The sequence below is a fragment of the Balaenoptera physalus genome (genome assembly GCF_965194825.1).
Source record: "Balaenoptera physalus genome assembly, chromosome: 15".
In the NCBI taxonomy this organism is placed as follows: Eukaryota; Metazoa; Chordata; class Mammalia; order Artiodactyla; family Balaenopteridae; genus Balaenoptera; species Balaenoptera physalus.
The window spans coordinates 18,224,645-18,245,494 of NC_138894.1; the positions used below are offsets into that span (position 1 = coordinate 18,224,645).

The following is a 20,850-nucleotide window of genomic DNA, read 5'->3' on the forward strand; positions in this document are numbered from 1 at the left end:
TATCCTGGAGAATGTTCTGTGCACACTTGAGAAGAAAGTGTAATCTGCTGTTTTTGGATGGAATGTCCTATAAATATCAATTAAATCTATCTGGTCTATTGTATCATTTAAAGGTTCTGTTTCCTTATTTATTTTCATTTTGGATGATCTGTCCATTGGTGTAAGTGAGGTGTTAAAGTCCCCCACTATTTTTGTGTTACTGTTGATTTCCTCTTTTATAGTTGTTAACAGTTGCCTTATGTATTGAGGTGCTCCTATGTTGGGTGTATATATATTTATAATTTTTATATCTTCTTCGATTGATCCCTTGATCATTATGTAGCGTCCTTCCTTGTCTCTTGTAACATTCTTTATTTTAAAGTCCATTTTATCTGATATGAGTATTGCTACTCCAGCTTTCTTTTGATTTCCATTTGCATGGAATATCTTTTTCCATCCCCTCACTTTCAGCCTGTATGTGTCCCTAGATCTGAAGTGGGTCTCTTGTAGACAGCATATATATGGGCCTTGTTTTTGTATCCATTCAGTAAGTGTGTGTCTTTTGGTTGGAGCATTTAATCCATTCACGTTTAAGGTAATTATCGATATGTATGTTACTATGACCATTTTTTAAATTGTTTTAGGTTTGTTTCTGTAGGTCCTTTTCTTCTCTTGTGTTTCCCACTTAGAGAAGTTCCTTTACAATTTGTTGTAGAGCTGTTTTGGAGGTGCTGAATTCTCTTTGCTTTTGCTTGTCTGTAAAACTTTTGATTTCTCCATCGAATCTGAATGAGATCCTTGCTGGGTAGAGTAATCTTGGTTGTAGGTTCTTCTCTTTCATCACTTGAAGTATATCATGCCACTCCCTTCTGGCTTGTAGAGTTTCTGCTGAGAAATCAGCTGTTAACCTTTTGTGAGTTCCCTTGTATTTTATTTGTCATTTTTCCCTTGCTGCTTTCAATAAATTTTCTTTGTCTTTAATTTTTGCCAATTTGATTACTATGTGTCTTGGTCTGTTTCTCCTTGGGTTTATCCTGTATGGGACTCGCTGCGCTTCCTGGACTTGGGTTGCTATTTCCTTTCCCATTTTAGGGAAGTTTTTGACTATAATCTCTTCCAATATTTTCTCAGGTCCTTTTTCTCTCTCTTCTCCTTCTGGGACCCTTATAATGTGAATGTTGTTGTGTTTAATATTGTCTCAGAAGTCTCTTAGGCTGTCTTCATTTCTTTTCATTCTTTTTTCTTTATTCTGTTCTGCAGCAGTGAATTCCACCTTTCTGTCTTCCAGGTCACTTATCCGTTCTTCTGACTCAGTTATTCTGCTATTGATTCCTTCTAGTGTAGTTTTCATTTCAGTTATTGTATTGTTCATCTCTGTTTGTTTGTTCTTTAATTCGTCTATGTGTTTGTTCTTTAATTCTTCTAGGTCTTTGTTAAACATATCTTGCATCTTCTCGATCTTTGCCTCCATTCTTTTTCCGAGGTCCTGGATCATCTTCACTATCATTGTTCTGAACTCTTTTTCTGGAAGTTTGCCTATCTCCACTTCATTTAGTTGTTTTTCTGGGGTTTTATCTTGTTCCTTCATCTCGTGCATAGCTCTCTGCCTTTTCATCTTGTCTATCTTTCTGTGAATGTGGTTTTTGTTCCACAGGCTGCAGGATTGTAGTTCTTCTTGCTTCTGCTGTCTGCCATCTCTCAATTATTCTTATCTGGATAATTTTTGTTGTTTCTAACTATTATCATCTCTTGAATTAATTTAATCTCTCTTCCTTTCCCTCCACATTCATTCTGTGACAATACATCTTTTCAGGAAATGTCTTTCTGAAAGAACACCTCTGTATCTATAGAAGTTCTGTGGTAACATCTGCGCATGATAGAGCCTGGGGTGGGGCTTGATGAATTTATGAGATTTACAGGTAAAAGTGCTGTAGATTACTAGTCCATTAATTACCTTAGCTGGTTGTTGTCAGACAGTGGACCCAGGTGAGAATTCCAATGTGAACTTGATTGTGTTACTTTTTTCTGGTGGAGACTCCATTTTCTTATTTGTAAATTGGAGTTCATAGCACATGCTTTATTGTGCTATTATCAGCCAAATTAAGATAGTGTGATGTGGCTGACACATCATAGGTCTTCAATGTATATTAAAACAAAACTCTAAAACAACTTGAGTTTGAATAGTTAAACAGTACTAGACAGTAATCTGATTTTTCTAAAAGGAAATTTTTGTGTTACACTTAAGGATTGATTCAGTGAAAAGTGATGAAAACTGGGTGGCATGTGTAGTTAATTTTGGAGTGAGCTAAGTGACTGACTTAATAAGGTAATCAGCAGGAGCTAGATAATTAAAGAGGGGTGAAGAAGAGTTCCTGAAAATGTCCAAGTTTGTCCCAGGCAGAGACATCAATAAGAAAATGGATGTGAAAGTGTTCCATAAAATGTGAAGTTCAGTAGAAATATTTGCACTTTTTTTCTTGTTTTGAGACATGTCATGATTCTAGAAGAACAAAAGGGCTTTGGAATTAGGCAGCCTGAAATTTGTATGTCACACTTGCCATTTAATAACTGTCATATTGAATATGTTTTTTCTTTTTTAAACCTTATCTCTATCTCATTTCCTTTTAGGGAGAATTGGAAAGTTAATTCTAACTTTGCAAGACTCTTAGAATTAGCATGTGAAATAACTTCACATAGTTGCTTTCTGGTAGATTGCATTATTGATCTCAATTCCTTCTCTCTCTCTATGTTTGCTGCATGAATTTGCAGTTTATCCTTCTAGAGGTGGGTCTCCTCCCTTTGACTTGAGTATGGACTTCTACCTTGAATTGGCAGAAGATATGACACAAGTGGAGGCTGGAAATATGCTTGCTGATTCTGCTTGCCCTCTGGTGCCTCTGCCATTACCATCAGAGGAGCTTCCTATGATTTGCTGGTGACCCTTCGAGCTGGCACCCAGAATGAAGACATATGTGGGAGACCAGAGCCTAACCCACAGTGAGGAGTCAAACTTGGACCTACGGTTTGAAGCAGAGATCCTCACTTAAATTGGCTGATCCACTTGAGAGAAGAAACGCTCACTGTGTTCCCGTAAGGTTGTTACACAGTGCTATAGTGAGGATAGATGACTGATTATCTGATGCATACCACGTGCTTTAAATAAGTGTATATGATAATTTATATGATTACTAGTGGCAATGGTATGACCATCTTTGAAGAGGAAGTTGAGCAAAGCAAGAGCATAAATAATTAAATAAGAGTTTTTTTTAGCAGATTACCCTTGTGGCATTTTTAAAGATCACAGAGGATGGGAGACACAGATCTTCATGTTTCCCCAGTTCCCAGAAATAACTTTATATGTTGTCTAAACTGAATCCCATAAGCATGGATTAAAATTAATAAAATGGATAACGAAATACAAATCAACAAGTATGATTGTTGTGTTGTAGCCAATCTGAAGTGCAGAGAACGTGCTATTAGAAAATTCTGTAAATAATACAAACCTTGCTCTGGGTTTACACTTTTGATGAATAGGAGTAACCCATGCCAGGGAGCTCTGCACTGTAGAGATCCCATGCTCACTATCAATCAGACCTGAGTTCAAATCTTATCTCCTCCCTTTCCTAGCTAGGTGGCTTGATCCAAAGAAATAGGCACTCTGTGTCTTATCTCAAGTGTAACATCTTAATTAAATGTGTGAATTAAACAAGATTATAATGGTGCTTGACACATTGCTTATCTAAGGGTGAGCAGTAAAGCATGGTCAACTGTGTAATTCAGAGGACGCTAGCTTAGCACCCCTTGGCAAAGGGTGAGGATAGGATGTCAACATTGACCATTCAGGTCCAGAGTCACATCCATAATCTTCTGTGGCCAGCCCTTGTTTTCCTAACTGGGGTCTCCAGTGGGCTTCTTACATTAAGTCCATTTTCTTTCCACTTGAAGCCTCCCATTTCACAATTTAAACCCAGCAGCTCCTCAGAGTATGCACAGTTTGGTGCCCTGTTGCCTTCTGCCTTGAAAATCCAAATGCATATGGACGCCACAGGTGGCTGTCTCTGGAGTCAGTTTCTTTTTTACAGCTTTCTGCCCTCAAGCTTTTCTTTGTTTCAGAGAAACTAGATTTTCAAAATGGATCCATACCCAGAGAGTTTACACATCTTCGTAAAAAGTATCATGTACTAAATAATGAAATGTGTGTGTGAATGCCAAAAACACTGTAAGCAAATTACATAGCAACCTGCTCCGTAATGAATCAGAGTATTTTTCTTCCATTTAAATGCATTAAAAGAGCAATTTCCTGATCCTTCAAGGGTAAGTAAAAATTCTAACCATTTATTTTTATAATTGAGTCTGTCATTTGGTATGCACTTAAAAAAATAATGTACATGTTTTTTGGCCACTTCTAAAAACGGGCATCATCCATTACCTAACCTGCATAATATGGGGGAGAACAACTGAAATGTACAGCTTGGAAAATGGAATTTGGGAAGGAGGATATATTAAGCATGGACAGAATTATGCACCAAGGTGCTGGTAAGCCTGAATACACTAAATGTTTTGTTTTTCCCTTGGATACTATTCAACCCTATCTTTTTGGTTTTAGAATTAAATGAAAGTAGAAGTATGCTAATGAAGCCTCTTAATGCCAAAAGCAATGGAATTGTATTGAGCCATTAAAAGAGAAATTGGTAAGACATTACTGAGTATGAAGACATTATAGGTATATTCTTTTAATTTTATTCCAAACTTATTCTCCTTGGTGGCTATTAATAGCACCTCATAATTTGCTCCATTTTTCTCAAAAAGAAAAATTTCCCCAAAGAAAGGCAGATCACCATTGTTTGTATGGCTTCAGTACATTTTTAGCACTCCCTTTAATAGAGAATATTGCCAAAGTCATACTTACTGGGAAATTAAAGAGTGCTTTGCATAAATAAGGGTGTTCAAAAATGGTATTTTATGGTTCTTTTAAGGATACCATCTTCAAATGTTGAAATGAAAGGATAAACCTTTTCCCAGAACTCTTAAAACCAGTGATAATGGCATAACAACGTGGCTCTTTCTTTTGCTATGGCTGATTTCCACTGGAGGTATTCTCCCCTGTCCGAGGTTCTAGGTTAATCTGAGCTCAGTTCTGTTGTCTCTACTGCAAGTTCCAGATCAGACTTCTTCTAAGCTGCCTGTCTTATTTGCTAGGCAATCTTTGTAGGGCTATTTCCCACCCTGTATTTTCACTTCTATGTGTCCCTCTCCTCCTCTCTCTCCCATGATACTGTTTGTCATTCTTTGTAAGCATGAAATCATACTAGAAGTTTAATGAACAGAAAATACTATAAAGCACATAAAGCAAATATTAAAATGTCTGGATTGTGAATGGATATTGACAGTGCAAACACAACCTCAGGCCATTTGCCTTATTTTCTTATCTTTAATCCAACTACCACCTCCTTTCCCAGGGCTTGGAAATACAGCCTTTTGGAGGTAAACTTCTTTGCCTGAGCCTACAGAGTTCCCGGATTCCTAGAACTATCTCTGTTGTAATGGTTTGGGGATCCTTCAGTATCCTAGTTGTGTACTTATCAATGTTCATTCTTCTCCAGGGTTAGATTAGAGGGCAGATGGGAAACAACTTACTCAGATTCACATCAGAAGAACATTCTTCTCTGCCCCTAAAACTTAGGAACTTTTTCCAAATATATTTCTCCTTCTCCTATTTACAAATACCCCAAAAGGTAGCCCTCTACCCACCTGCATCAGAATCATCCAGGGGTGCTTTTAAAAAAATTCAAATTCTTGGGCTCCTCTCTATAAATCTGCTGAGCCAGAATTTTAGGAAGTGGGCCAGGGAATTGAAATAGTTAAAAACTCTCCAGGTGATTTCTATACACATTAGAATGTGTGGACTGCCACAATAAATGGCACCATTAGCCACCCAATTGTTCATGCCAAGCTCTGACAGTCAATCCCGACGATTTTATGACTTTCACCCTCCCCACGTTTAATCAATAACCTAACCTACAAATTTAGCTCTTAGGGATGTCATGATTATAAAAGATACCGTCTGAGACAGTGATTTATAATCTGATTAGGTAGGACACTGAAGCATTAAATTAATTAATTCCTATGTGCAATTTACACTTTTCACAAAACTTAAAGATAAATACTCCTTAGGGAATAAGATGCTGAGTCTTTGAACAAGATGCTAAATCAAAACATGAGTGAAGTCTAATCTACCAGATTCCCTCATCCCTGCTGGGTTCCTAGCTCCTCTTGTTTATCATTTCCCAATTACCTTTCCAAATCTCAAAACAGACACTGTAACCTTCCTTAATTCCTGTTTTTGGTCAAAAAGCACAGTGTATTTTACTTTAGTACATTAAGGATCATTGTGTTAAATCATGTGTTCTGCTTCCACGTGATAGGAACTAATTTTCCAGAAACTTAAATAGCCCAGACCATTTTATTTTTATTACAAAGTAAGACAGAGAATAGAAACTTGAGGCTGATTTTTCTTGTAACTGTGTCTTATGTTGCCATTTGCTTGAATTGCTTCCTGGCAGAATCCTTTCATAATGACCATAGATACAGCTAATGCTTCTGAATGTATTTCTTGGTTTCTCTAGTGTTTGTTTTGTTACTTAAAATCTTAATTTAATACCATGTTTTTGCTTATCTAAATGTCCAACATTTATTTATAACGTCTTAAAATTAGCACTTACCTTTTCCTGATTGCAATGATGACTAATGGATATATTTTGTAAAACAAAGGAAAGTATACGGGCAAAAAATTATCAACTATAATTCTACAAAGTATGTATCACTACATAAAATCAGGCTTAAAGAGGAGTCTGTGAACCTCTAAGCATTTACTAAGCTCATAGCTCCCTTTTTAGGAAAAGTGGAAATAAATGTTTATTAAGCACATACTTTGTGCCAGGCAGGTGCTGAGAGCTAAGCACTTAGTAGTGAATGATTCAGATACAGATGCTCTAGATGCTCTCATGGAGAGTGCAGTTCTGAATTTTATTTTATTGTCTATTTTCTATTTTTTGTTTTGGCTGAAGTTGCTGTGGGCATTCCATTAAGTAAATGATATCCTATCCTAACCCAATTCACTGGTTCAACAACCATTTACTGAGTACTATTTTAGTCATCATAAGTAATGTTAGCTGCTTTAAGGAAACACCTTAAAATCTCAGTGGCTTAAAATAAGATGACCTCCTTTCTGGTTCATATTTCAATCTGATGGAGATTGGACTCCTCTCCAAGCAGTGCACTGGGGATTCTTACACGTTCTATATCAAAAATGCCACCATTTTTAGCACAAACCTTCAAGGAAGAATGTGGATTATCACATGAGATTGTTACAAGGACCAGAGCTGAAGTGGCCTATGTTGATATCACATACAGTCACATTCCTTTGGTCAGACTTAAGTCACATGACCCCCAACCTAAATGCAAATGAGGGAGAGGAGAGTGAAAGGGGAATCTGTGAATACTTAGCATTGTCTCTGCCACAGCTCACCAAATGTCCCTCTCAGTATTTTCCCACACATAGAACACTCCCTACTCCCATTTTTTCCCTAAGGAATACAACCACAAATCCCATCTAGTCAAGGTCCCGTGTCACTGGATAATGTGCAGTCCATTCTGTCACAATTTTTCGGCCCTCCTTTTGGCTTGATGGTACAGAGAATAAAGAGATAAATGTCCTACTGTCCCATACTTATATACAATTGTGGAACAGGGATGGTCTAATAGCAGTAAACACAGGCAGAAGATAAGAATGGGGACACCCCACAGTCCCTGCACTGCAGTAATCTGCAATCCCAGTGAACAGATACTGAGGAGACTTCCTGCCTTAGACGTACTAAAAGGGGGAAAATGCCCTAATTAGTCAGAGGAAGAACTTATCTCTGAAAATAATTTTCAATAAGACATAGAAGTAAAATTTAAAAGACATCAAAAATATCAAGCATATATGGGTTGTTGGAAAGGGGATATCATCTGTAAAATGTCTGGAACAATGTCTGTCATATAATTAACATTTATTTAACATAAGTTAACAGGATCAGTTATATATTTTGGCTGCAGGTAATAAAAGATTAATTCAAACTGGCTTAAAAAATCAGGAAATTTATTATCTCATAAATGCTGAAATCCAGACGCACTGCAGACTTCAAAGCTGGGTTACTTAATGGCCCTGCGTTCTTTTCTTATTTTTCCTCTGTTGCAAGGATCCTCATAAGGGGACTAGCCAGCTCCAATAGGGGCAGCACACTTTCTTGATCACGTATTGTGGGATAAAAGCAAAAGACTTTGCCTTAACTCTGGGATGAGTTCCTTTCCCTCAGCCTGAGTCTATCAACTTAGGTCACACTCTCATTCTGGACCAATAAAAATCCCCAGCATAGTATCACATGCTGATCAATTTGACCTTAGAATCCACCCCAGGAGCTGAAATGGGCTCCACATCCTCTGAGTTACATGGGCCATATGAGGTTGAGTAGATTCCTGGGTAAGGCAGGAGTCGTGACCAGGCAAACAACCATGAGTGTCCATGTCATTTACTATGTGCCAAGTGCTGTGCCAATTGCTGGACATCTTAAGATATGTGTGCCATAAGTTAAAACAAAACAAAACAAACCTATCTACTCCTGGCTGAGGAAAGCTCAGGGTATTTGGGGAGTGCATGTAAAAGACACACAGTTTGGAGGCGTAAGTCAGGAAGGGCACAATAGAGGAACAGTGACCACAATGGGTTAGGCTGTGAAGGGGGACGGAGGGGATTCCAGAGGTAGCAGTTTATGGAAAATTCCAGAAACAAGTAAGCATGGGGAAGACTGGAGAAAATGCAATGGTCTTAGACCTGCACTGTCTGGTATGATAGCTACTACCTGTATGTGGCTATTGAGCACTTGAAATATGGCTAATGCCTCAAGTTTGAATGATGACTTTTTGAATTGAGACATAATTGGCATATAACATTGTGCAAGTTTAAGGTGTACAATGTGTTGATTTGATATATGTATATATTGCAATACGATTACCACTGCAGTGTTATCTAACACCTCTGTCACATCACATAATTACCATTTCTTTTTTGTAGTGGGAACAATTAGGGTATATCTTTTGTCAGCTTTGGAGTTTATAATGCAGTGTTATTGTCTGTAATCATATGCTGTGCATTAGATCTCCGGGACTTATTTAACTACTAGTTGCAAATGTCTACCTTTAAACAATATCTCCGTAATTCCCCTACCCAACACCCCAAGCTCCTGGAAACCACCATTCTACTTTTTTGTTTTTACGAGCCTGGCTTTTTTAGATTCCATGTTTCAGTGAGATCATAAAGTATTTGTCTTTCTCTGTGTGACTTATCTCATTTAGCATAATGCCCTCAAGGTCCATCCATGTTGTCACATATGGCAGGATTTTCTTCTTTCTCATGGCTGAATGGTATTCCATTGTATATATATACATATACCCCATCTTCTTTATGTGGAATTAAGAATTCCAGATATTGGGTTAAATAGAGTATTTTATTAAAACTCACTTTACCTGTCCCTTTTTTACTTTTAAAGTGTAGCTTACCTTATATTTCTATTGGGCAATGCTGGCTTAGACAGACTGAAATGAAAAGTATGAGGAGGGATATGGAAAGAGACAAGGTTGGGGCATTCAGCAGAGGCTGACTATACTGGGTCTTGAATGGTATGCTGTGGCATTTAAATGTTATCATTTTATCATTGTGGAGTCACTAAAGTTCTGATGTGCATTTCAGCAAGTTCACTGTCTGCTTTTGGAGAAGGGAATGAAAGGGGGTAAAGCAAATGGCAGGGAGCCCAGAAGACAGTTGCAGTAGTTCAGGCAAGACATGAAGATGCCTGAAAAAGCAGTAGGGATGATGAATGAACAGTATGTAAGGTGATAGAATCAGCAGAATTTCATGATTGATGAGATGCTTGGGCAGGGCTGAAGGAGAATGTAGTAGGACTCCTAGATTTCTGGCTTAGGTACCTGGGGTCTTGTTTTCATTAATATAGGAAACACATAAGAGAGAGAAGGTTTAAAGTAAAAGTTTACAGAAAGGCTACGTGGTGGGAGAGGGAGAAAACAGAGAAACCAACCAAGCAACCAACCAACCAAAACATGACTGGTTGTAGGGATTGGAGAGAATTGTTTCTGCCACACGCTCACCAATATAGCCTCTTTGGAGTATAGGATCAATGAGGCTATCCTTGATACTTATTTTTTAAAATCCTTTTGTTTTGGGGTGTTATTCTTCTGAGTTATTGTCTTTCCCAGTGTTAGGCACAAAGCATGTTTTTATTCCCGCAGTTTCTCTAAGTTCGCTTATTCTCTGACTTTTATTAATGAGTAAAGAATCTAAGTGTCTGAGAGTATCTCAGTGTGTCTCATTAGTATTAATGGGCAGGTAATTTGGGTTTTTGCTCACATCAGGAACTAAATTATCTCTGTGCCTTTCAGCATTGTCACTGTGGTTTTGGCTTGTCACAGCAGAATGTCAGCCTGTTTCAATTTTCTTTTCAGTTGCTAGGCTTAGAATGGAAGGGGCTTTGGAATCTAAATTGTTATGTGGATTTTTCTTGCCATATATCCTACACTATATTATGCTCTACTCTACTATACAGCTATCTGTGTTTGAATATATAAATATGATTTTATTTTTCTGGAGAGATATTGAAAGACAGGAAGATTTTTATGTCCCTCTTGGTGCTTGGATTCATTGGCGAAACTGATGTGGCTGAAGCATCAGGAGACAGAATGCATATGGCTGACAGAGGCTGCTTTCATGAGTTTGAGGAAGGGAAGTCTTTTGATTATAATGGCACATTTTCCTGAATCACTTTGATAAGGCTTTTGTTATATTTTAAAACAATATTTCACCAGAGCAGAGATGAAAAGCCTAGTTTTTTCTTTCAGGATTTTGGATAGAGTCAGGTCAATAATATACACAAGTATATATGGGATTCTCAGGGATAAACAGACAGTTTTATTGATGAGAGACCATTAATAAGCCCTCTTTCTGAGGCTAACCTAAATCCAGCAAATTATTATGTGGCCCTTTATTCTGAAATTAGTCTATTTTCTCCTTCAACACTCATATTAATAAACTCATAATAACCACCAGAGCTTCTGTGGGTTGAGCATCTACCATGTGTCAGCCACTTTATATGTATATGTTTCTCTGATTTGTAAAGCAACACTACCAATTAGGCATTGTTATCCCCATTTTATTATCTTTATTGGACTTCAGAAACAAATAATTGGATCTGATAAAATCTCTAGTTCTGAATATACTCTCATTGTTGGTAAATGAAGTCTCCTTTGCTTATTTGTTTTGTATAATATTATAAATGGTCATGAACCTACCATCAAACAATGAAACTAGGACTTTGATGGCAACTGACATCTCCTGTGTAACATTTTTTCTTTTCTCTGGTCCCTCTCATCTGAGGGAACCTCTGCTGAATCTAAAACTAAAACTAAATCTATATCTAAATCTGCTTAACAAATGGTTAAGCAAATACAAATACATGTGCGTGCATGTGTGCATACCCCCTACAAATGAACTGAGACCCTTATCTCACACCATACACAAATATTAACTCAAAATGGACCATAGACCTAAACGTAAGAGCTAAAACTATAAACTTCCAGAAGAAAACATAGATAAAATCTTTGTGACTTTGGGTTAGGCAAAGGATTCTTAGCTATGGCACCAAAAGCACAGCTGTAAAAGAAAAAAATCGATACATTGGAATTCGCTAAAATAAAAAAAAAAAATGCTGTAATTAAATAAAAACCATTTCAAAAAGGGAAAGACAAATGTAAAATGTTTTCAAATAAAAAATGTAATAAAAGACTTCCAGGGCTTCCCTGGTGGCGCAGTGGTTGAGAATCTGCCTGCCAATGCAGGGGACACGGGTTCGAGCCCTGGTCTGGGAGGATCCCACATGCCACGGAGCAACTAGGCCCGTGAGCCACAACTGCTGAGCCTGTGAGTCTGGAGCCTGTGCTTCGCAACAGGAGAGGCCGCGACAGTGAGAGGCCTGCGCACCGCGATGAAGAGTGGCCCCCACTCGCCACAACTAGAGAAAGCCCTCGCACACAAACAAAGACCCAACACAGCCAAAAATAAAAATAAATAAAAATTAATTAATTAATTTAAAAAAAGAAAAGAAAAAGTCTTTAAAAAAAAAAATAAAGACTTGTATCCAGAATTCAAGAACTCTTTAAACTCAATAATAGGCAAACAAATAATTCAATTAAAATTTGATCAAAAGACTTGAAAAGACATTTCAGGAAAGTAGATACACAAAAGACTAATAAACATATGGTAAATATGATCAAAAGCAGTAGTTATTAGAGAAATGCAAATTACAACCACAATTAGATACTACTTCATACCCACTAGGATGACTATAAACAAAAAAATAATACCAAGTTTGGTGAAGATGTGGAAAAACAGGAACCAATGGTGGGACTTTAAAATGGTTCAGACACTTTGGAAAAACGTTTCAAAGTTAAAAATAACTGACCATATAGCTCAATAATTTTATTAGTAAGAATCCTCTGAAGAGAAATGAAAACACTCGTCTACACAGTAAGTCCCCTACATACGAACCTTCAAGTTGTGAACCTTCAAAGGTGCCTTCGCATGTCCAATCACATAAGCTAGTTCACATGTCTGTCATACATTGTCATGTGCGTGCATCCTCTACAAGTGGTTGTGCTTTTGTGTACTTTACTGTACAGTACTATATAGAGTACAGTAGTACAGTATCTTTATTTCAAGCCCAGGATGTCCGGAAGCAAGCATCAAAGCAGCAGTATATAGCCGATCGTGCTGGTTGGGTACCTAGGCTAACTTTGTTGGACTTACGAACAAATTGGATTTACGAATGCTCTCAGAACACACCTGGTTTGTATGTAAGGAACTTACTGTATTCTGTTGGCATTTACCTTTGTTTGCTCAATACTATCTTATTAAGATTAATTATTTTGTTTGTGTAGCTGTGTAGTTGTAATTCATATAATTTTACTATTGTGTAATAATCTATTGCAAAAAAATTTACTTAATTATACTCCTATTAATGATTTTTGCTATTATGAAAAATACTGTCATGTTCATTCTTACATCTCCTAATATATATTTGTGATTTTTCTTTTGCATATATAAGAATTTCAGGACATTTTGATGTATGTTACCAGACACTTGGTATTCCTTGATACTGTTGTGAATGATATATTTTTAATAGTCCATAATATATATTAGAGATCACTCTTTGTGCTGTACAATTTTATGGGTTTTAACAAATGTAGAATGTCATGTATCCATCATTACAGTATCACACAAAATACTTTCATTCCCTAAAAATCCCCTGTACTCCACTTATTCAACCCTCTCTCCACCTTTGCTTGAATCCCTGGCAACCACTGACCTTTTTACTGTCCCTATAGTTTTGCCTTTTCCAAAATGCCATATAAATGGAAACATATAGTATGTAGTTTTTTTTGACCGACCATTCAAAATGTTTTTATTTTTTCTTTTTCTCTTGATTAATATTGTCAGAATTTAGTCTATTTTATTAGTATTTTCAAAGATCTAATTTTTAGCTTTATTGATCTCAAAACTTAATCAATTTCTGGTCTTATATTATCTCTTTCCTTCTAATTTCTTTGGGTTTATTTTGTTGTTTATTCTAACTTCTTAAGTTGGATCCTTAACTTATTAATGTTTAGATTGTATTATTTTCTTATACAAGTACATAATGCTACAAAATTTCCCTAATTTACAATGTGTCAACTATACCACTTTAGGTGTAGTCCACAAGTTTTGATACATAATGTGTCATTATTAAGCAGTTCTAGATAATTATATCTTCTCATGAGTTATTTAGATACATTTTTGTTTGGATTTTAAAATGTGTGGACAATTTTTACTTTTTGTAATGTTTAACTAATTTGCATTATGATCAAGAAATCGTCTGTTTAATACCTATTCTTTGAAATTTGTGGAGGCTTGCTCTATATTATTTTTTATTTTTTAAATTTAAAACATTATTTATTTATTTTTAATTTTTATTGAAGTATAGTTGATTTATAATGTTGTATTAGTTTCAAGTGTACACCAAGTGAATCAGTTATACATATACATATATCCTTGACAAGCAGATTTTTTTCTCAAGTATTTAAGTTCAGCATTCTACATATATCCATGTAGAAGTCAAGCTTCATAATTGTGTTTAGATCATATATATGCTTATTTATGTGCTATCTGATTGATCTATTAATAAGTGAGAAAGTCACATTGAAGTTTCCCACTCTGATGATGGATGTATCTATTTATAAATGTTGCTCCATCATTTTATTGTATAATATACATGAAACCACTTTTTAGTTGTACATATGTTTAAAATTTTATATCTTCCATTACGGTGAATGGAAACTTCAGCAATAAGAAACTTCTCTATTCCTAGTAAAGATTTTTAATTTAAAGCCCATTTTGTCTAATATTAAAGTAGCTGTACTAGCATTTTTTTTTTTTTTTCTTTAGAACTTGGTTATCTCTTTTTGCATCCTTTTAATTTCAACCTTTTACATTTTTTTGGTTTAAGTGCGTCTCTTCTGTACAGATTAAAAAAAAAAAAAAAACCTGATAATCTCTGTCTTTTACTTGGTGAGTTTATTCTTCTTCTATTTATTGAAATTCTTAATATAATATTTGGATTTATTTCTATTATCTTTGTTTATTGTTCAATGGCCCTACCTTTTCTTTGTTTCTTATAATTACTTTTTTGTAAGAATTGATGTACATGTCTTTGCCCTCAGACACAAATTTTTGCATGCTATTTATTTCCCCTTTTCTCAAATTCTAGACTATTAATATTATACAGAATTTTAATTCTGCATTATTATGTAAATACTTTTTTGGTATTTTAATTTTTTTGAGAATTACAAACAATTATTGTCTTTATAGTAGTAATATATAATATATAGAGATTTCTCTTACATCATCTTCTTGATTTGTTTCTCCTCTTTTAACATTTCCTCCAAAATGTTTTCAACGAAGTAACTATGTGTCAAATCTTCTGAAGTCTTTATCTAAGAGGTTTAACTACCCTGTTAACACACACACAAACACGCAACACAAACATAAATAAATATATATATTCTCTCATTTGAACAGCAATTTGGCAAGATATAAAATTCTAGATTCAAAATTATTTGCATTTAGTGGAGAGGGATAAATTGGGAATTGGGATTAACAGGTATACACTACTATATATAAAATAGATAGCCAACAAGGACCTACTATATAGCACAGGGGATTATATTCAGTGTCTTGTAATAACCTATAATGGAAAAGAATCTGAAAAAGAGAATATATATATATATATATATATATATATATATATATATATGTCACTTTGATGTATACCTGAAATATTGTAAATCAACTATACTTCAACAAAACAAACAAAATTATTTACCTTTAATTCTTTAAAAATATTCCTTTATTGATTTCTCAACTCCAGTACTGCAGTTAAGAAGACTGAGGTCAATAAATCTTTCCCTTTGAATATGATGTTCTCTTTTTAGGTTTTTCCAGAGATTTTAGAACCTTCTATTTATCTATGATTTTCTTAAATTTTCCTATAAAATGGCTTTTCATCTCTCTTTTGACATTCTATAGAGTTTTCCAGTCATATGTTTCCTTCCTTCCTTCCTTCCTTCCTTCCTTCCTTCCTTCCTTCCTTCCTTCCTTCCTTCCTTCCTTCCTGTTATTCTGGGGAATTTAGCTCAATTATTCCCCCCAATATTTTCTTCTATTGGATGTTTTTTCCTTCTGTGATTCCTATTATTCAGACACTGGAACTTAAAATTTTTATCAGTTTTTTTGCCTTTCCTGCTTTTTTCTGGAATAAGTCCTTAACACGATGTTCCCACCCAGTAATTTGTTCTTTTGCTGTATTCACTTTTTTTCTTTACCAGTGTATTTACTCATAGGTAGCCCAACTGAAAGATTAAGGGCATAGTCCTCCAGACTGCCAAGTCAGCCCAGGATTTCTGACACTAGCTGCAAGTTTATGTGTCCCCAGGGATACCCTCACTTCACACTACCTAGTTATAAATTCAAGGGTCACCATGGACTTCCCCAGATTCAATAATTTGCTAGAATGACTTACAAAACTCAGGAAAGTGTTGTAGTTATGATTATAGTTTTATTATAGCAAAAAGATAGCAAACCAGAACTGGACAAAGGAAGAGATGCAGAGGGTGGAATCTGGGACTAGGACTAGGCTCCCAAATGCAAAACTTCTGTGTCCTTAGGGCTCATTACCCTTCTGACTTTGATATGTGGCAATACGCAGAGTACTGCCAGCCTAGGAAGCTCAGCCCAGTGTCAGTGTCCAAAGTATTTATTGAGGCTTCATTACATAACAATTATTGATTGAGTTATTGCCCATACAATTGAACTCAATCTCCAGCCACCCTCCGCCCTCCACCCCGCCCCAAGGTTGGGCTGATTTCATGTGGCTCAAACTCCAACCCTCTAATCACGCAAGGTTGGTCTTTCTGCTCTGGGCAGCCCTCACCCTGAGTCATCTTATTAGCATAAGCTTTCAGTTTCAAGGGGACTATCAGGAATAACAAAGACATTTCCATCATTTGGGGAATTCCAAGCATTTACAGGTTATTTCCCAAAGACCATATATCTCTTTGGGTAAAGTTAATTTTTTGCTATGCAGTATTGGTTCATTTTGAAAATTGTCTTTTCATACCCAATATTTCTAACTAGACATCTTAAATTATTTTTTAAAATTTTGTTTCATATCAATATTATAGATATTATATTTACTATAAAATTTCTTGTTCTGTTTTGTTTATTTTTGTTTTTATTTCCATTTCTCTAGAGGTGGGTCAAAAAAGATCTTGCTGTGATTTATGTCAAAGAGTGTTCTTCCTATGTTTTCCCCTAAGAGTTTTATAGTGTCCAGGCTTACATTTAGGTATTTAATCCATTTTGAGTTTATTTTCATGTATGGTGTTAGGGAGTGTTCTAATTTCATTCTTTTACATGTAGCTGTCCAGTTTTCCCAGCATCACTTATTGAAGAGGCTGTCTTTTCTCCACTTTATATCCTTGCCTCCTTTGTCATAGATTAGCTGACCATAGGTGTGTGGGTCTGTTTTGTTTAATATCTCTGCCTCTGAAGGTACCCATTATATAGTTCATTGTTTCTTTTGTTTTTTCAGCTTCATTGAGATATAACTGGTATACAAAAAACTGCACATAATTAATTTATACAATTTGGTGGGTTTGGACAGATGAATACACTCACAGTACCACCACCACAATCAAGGGAATAAACCTATCCATCACCTCCAAAAGCTTCCTTGTATCCCCACTCCACCCCCTTTTTTGGTAAGAATACTTAACATGAGATCTACAGTTAATGAATTTTGGGGTGCAGAATGCCTTACTATTAATTGTAGGCACTGTGTTGTACAGCTGATCTCTGGAGCTTACTTCACTGTTTTCTTCTGAAGTGGTTGTACTTCTTTGTTGTCAAGGTCCGTGTTAAGATAAAGGGATGTACATCAGAACCCTTTTTTGTGACCACCCAGGTGAGTTCAAAGGAGAAGAGGGAAAGCTCTCGTGTGAAGAAATACAGAAAAGCACCGGTCATCACTCTTCCTCTACACTGAACAGCTCTTCAGGGAGTATTTTATTCTCGGCTGTTTCTCCTCACCCCGATGTTGGAGAGGAGACTTTCCCCACTGAAGTTTGAGAAGGAAGGGGTAGGGGACTGAATACCTGTACTACTTTTCACTGCTCCTCTCTGAGAGCTTCTGTGCAGCCGTGCTGAGTTTTAAGGAGTGGGCATTGATGGTCTCAAGGCAACAGCTGGACTCAAAGGGCTTTTCCTATTTTTTTTTTTTTTTTTCTGTTTTGTTTTACACAAAAAGGGTTTTATTTGCAGGGGAGCGGGACTCTAGTCAAACGAGCCAAATCCCATGTCGTCATCTAACTCCTCCGACTCCTCCTTCTTCTCCTCTGCTGCGACTGGGGCAGAACCCGCAGCAAGAGCTGCAGTTCCTGGGGCAGCAGAGATGGCCACAGGCCTGCCAGAGGGCACGCTGGCCAGCTTGCGGATACCCTGGGCAATGACGTCCTCAATGTTCTTGCCGTTCAGCTCACTAATGACCTTGTTGAGCTGGTCGTCGTCCGCCTCGATGCCCACGCTGTCCAGGATCTTCTTGATGTCATTGGCGCTGGGAGAGGTATTGCCCCCAAGGGCGGCCAGCAGGTAGGAGGCGACGTAGTGCATCTCGACGGCGGCAGAGAAGCCTCGCGCGTGAGACCTCGGCAGTGTCAGGGACGGAAAGGGGCTTTTCCTAATTTAGCCTTCCTGATGCCACTGGCTGGACCCCATCTCCTATCTACACAATACTTCAAACAGCTCTCCCTCTCTCCAAGTGCTTCCCACAGTTGTCTCTTTTATTCCTCAGGTTTCTAAGTTTCAATAGTTCCCCCACCTACCATTGATCTTAGGAGAAGGAGCCAGCAGGCTGTGCTAATTCTGCTTCTTATTGTAATCAGAATCAAATACTATTTTTTGACCCATATCACAAAGAAGAGGCATTATAATTCAAGTTAAAGTGCTCAAGAATCTATCCTAATAAGGAGTTAAACCAGATTTCAAACTTCACTCAAATTCGAAGTCTGTTCTTTCTGTTTCTCTGTCTCTAGGAGGGTTTAGACTAGACTGAATTTACCTTTTTGTGGTTTTGTAGCAATTAAGCCTTTTGTTTTTAAACCTACTCTCATTGCTACCTGAGGAAAAAGCAGTTGGTATGGGTTATGAAATGTCTGCAGAGTGGAGAACTGTCTACAACTTTACAAAAGAACAATTTTAATAATAAACAGCAACATTGCCCCCTCTGTGTTTTTCCACAGAGCAATTTCATTTCTGGTTTATTTGACCTTGAAACCTTGTGCCACCGCTTTGCACAATTAGCAGACTCTAAATGTATATTCAGGTCACATCTGTGCTGAATTGTTTTATTTATGTGGATTGATTGTGGATTACGACACAGCATCCCTACTTATTCAGGATAAGTGGAGTGAGGAGTTTTAAGGACAAACAGTGAACCAGCTGCAGAAAGGTCAAGAAGACAGAAGAGTGTAATATTACAACTTGATAATGTAAACTTCAAGAAAGGATTTTTATTAAACCATAAAAAACATCTGCACCATCTTAAGACTGAAAGTTCAGGCTTATTAAGCACTGACTGCGTAATGAATTTTGCATACAGTCATCACAAAACTCTCCTCCACCTGCCATGGTTTCTGAGGAGGGGCATTATTCCTAACCTGGGAAGTATTTCAAACTTTTTCATAAATATCTTCTAATGGCCAGTAAGAGTTAATGAATATCTTCAGAGTAATAGCCTGAAGTAGCTATAGAAAATTCTGATAGAAAATTCAAAACACATTTTTTTAATAATCATACTTTTACTTTAAAAATGTATGCATTTTTGAACTGTCCTCCATACAATAGCCATGTTTGCTTTAAAAAGTGAAAATATAACTTATTGCCTCAATCCTGTGGTTTACTGAATTAGTAAACCTCTGTTCTACTGAATTAGAGTTTTAGAGATATGGACTCTGGCATATTTTTGCTAGAGCTGTGCAGATGTTTCTGATGGGTGGTCAAATTGAAAGCGATTGATCTAGGAAGATGGGTCTTAGCTGTCATGTGGCTTTGTACTCTCCTTGACATAGGAATGAGCAGCTCTTCTTGAGAAGTGAGGAACTGAACTCTGAAGATTGGATTCTATCCTCCAAATCTAGAGAGTCATTAAAGGTGTGGGGCTACAAGGACCAAAAAGAAAATTGGTTAAAATTTCTGATGGGATTCTTATCAGCTGAAGAGTGTCGGATATCACAGCGCTGTGAGCAGACTGCAAAAACCCTGGCTAAGTCATTGATGATGCAAGTTGTAGCTTTGTCTAATACACCACTAAATTTTAAAGAAAATGGGTCACTTTTCAAAATTGCTTTCTCCAAAAGGTTTATGAAAGTGGCTTGGTCTACTGCTTATTCAGGTATATAAACAACAACAAAAATAATCCTCTTTGGCTCCGCGTTCAGGACCTCTGAAGTTTTGGTTAGCTCACTACCTCAGTCAACCGTGGGACCTACTTCATCTGGGCTTTTGCCTATGGCCAACAGGGGGAAGGAGAAGGGAAAAGAGCAGAAATGCCCACTAGAAAGTAACCTTTTCTAGGAGTATTCTCAGTAGCAGAAATTGTTGGTTTCCTTTGATTATTTATTCCCCAATCCTTTTTATTTTCCCAAATAGAACCATGATTTAAGTTCAGGTATCTACATGACTCTGGGTCAATTCTGATTAAAACTTGGTGGTTTTAGTCTCTTACTCTGTGATTTGTTTAGGATGGGCTTGTAATCCAGTTCTGGCCAGTAACCAAAAGGACAGGTCTCCTTAAGAGTTTCTGCTCTTGAGCAGGAGATTCCAGAGAACATTGAGCTTTCTCTCCTTCTGCTATTGTCTTGGATGTATGTAATGTTTTGAATTCCAGCAACCGCCTTGCTCTGTGAATAGCGAGCCTGGAGGCGAAACTAGCTGTTGAAGAAGGTAGAATGAAGAGACAGAAAGAAACACATTTTGCTTCTTGATGTCCTTGATGATGCTGCTGAGTCTCTAAATCAATAAAATCTAGAGCCTTTCCTTGACACACACACACACACACACACACACACACACACACACACACAATGTTTTAGACACCTTTAGGTTCACAGAAAAAT

At 36.8% G+C, this 20,850-nt stretch overlaps 1 pseudogene across 1 annotated transcript; it reads right to left on the minus strand.

The window, feature by feature from the left end:
* Positions 1–13,214: 13,214 nt before the first annotated feature.
* Positions 13,215–18,402, minus strand: LOC309643298 (large ribosomal subunit protein P2 pseudogene; annotated as a pseudogene). The gene has a single exon. The product of its transcript is annotated as a large ribosomal subunit protein P2 pseudogene (transcript).
* Positions 18,403–20,850: the final 2,448 nt, after the last annotated feature.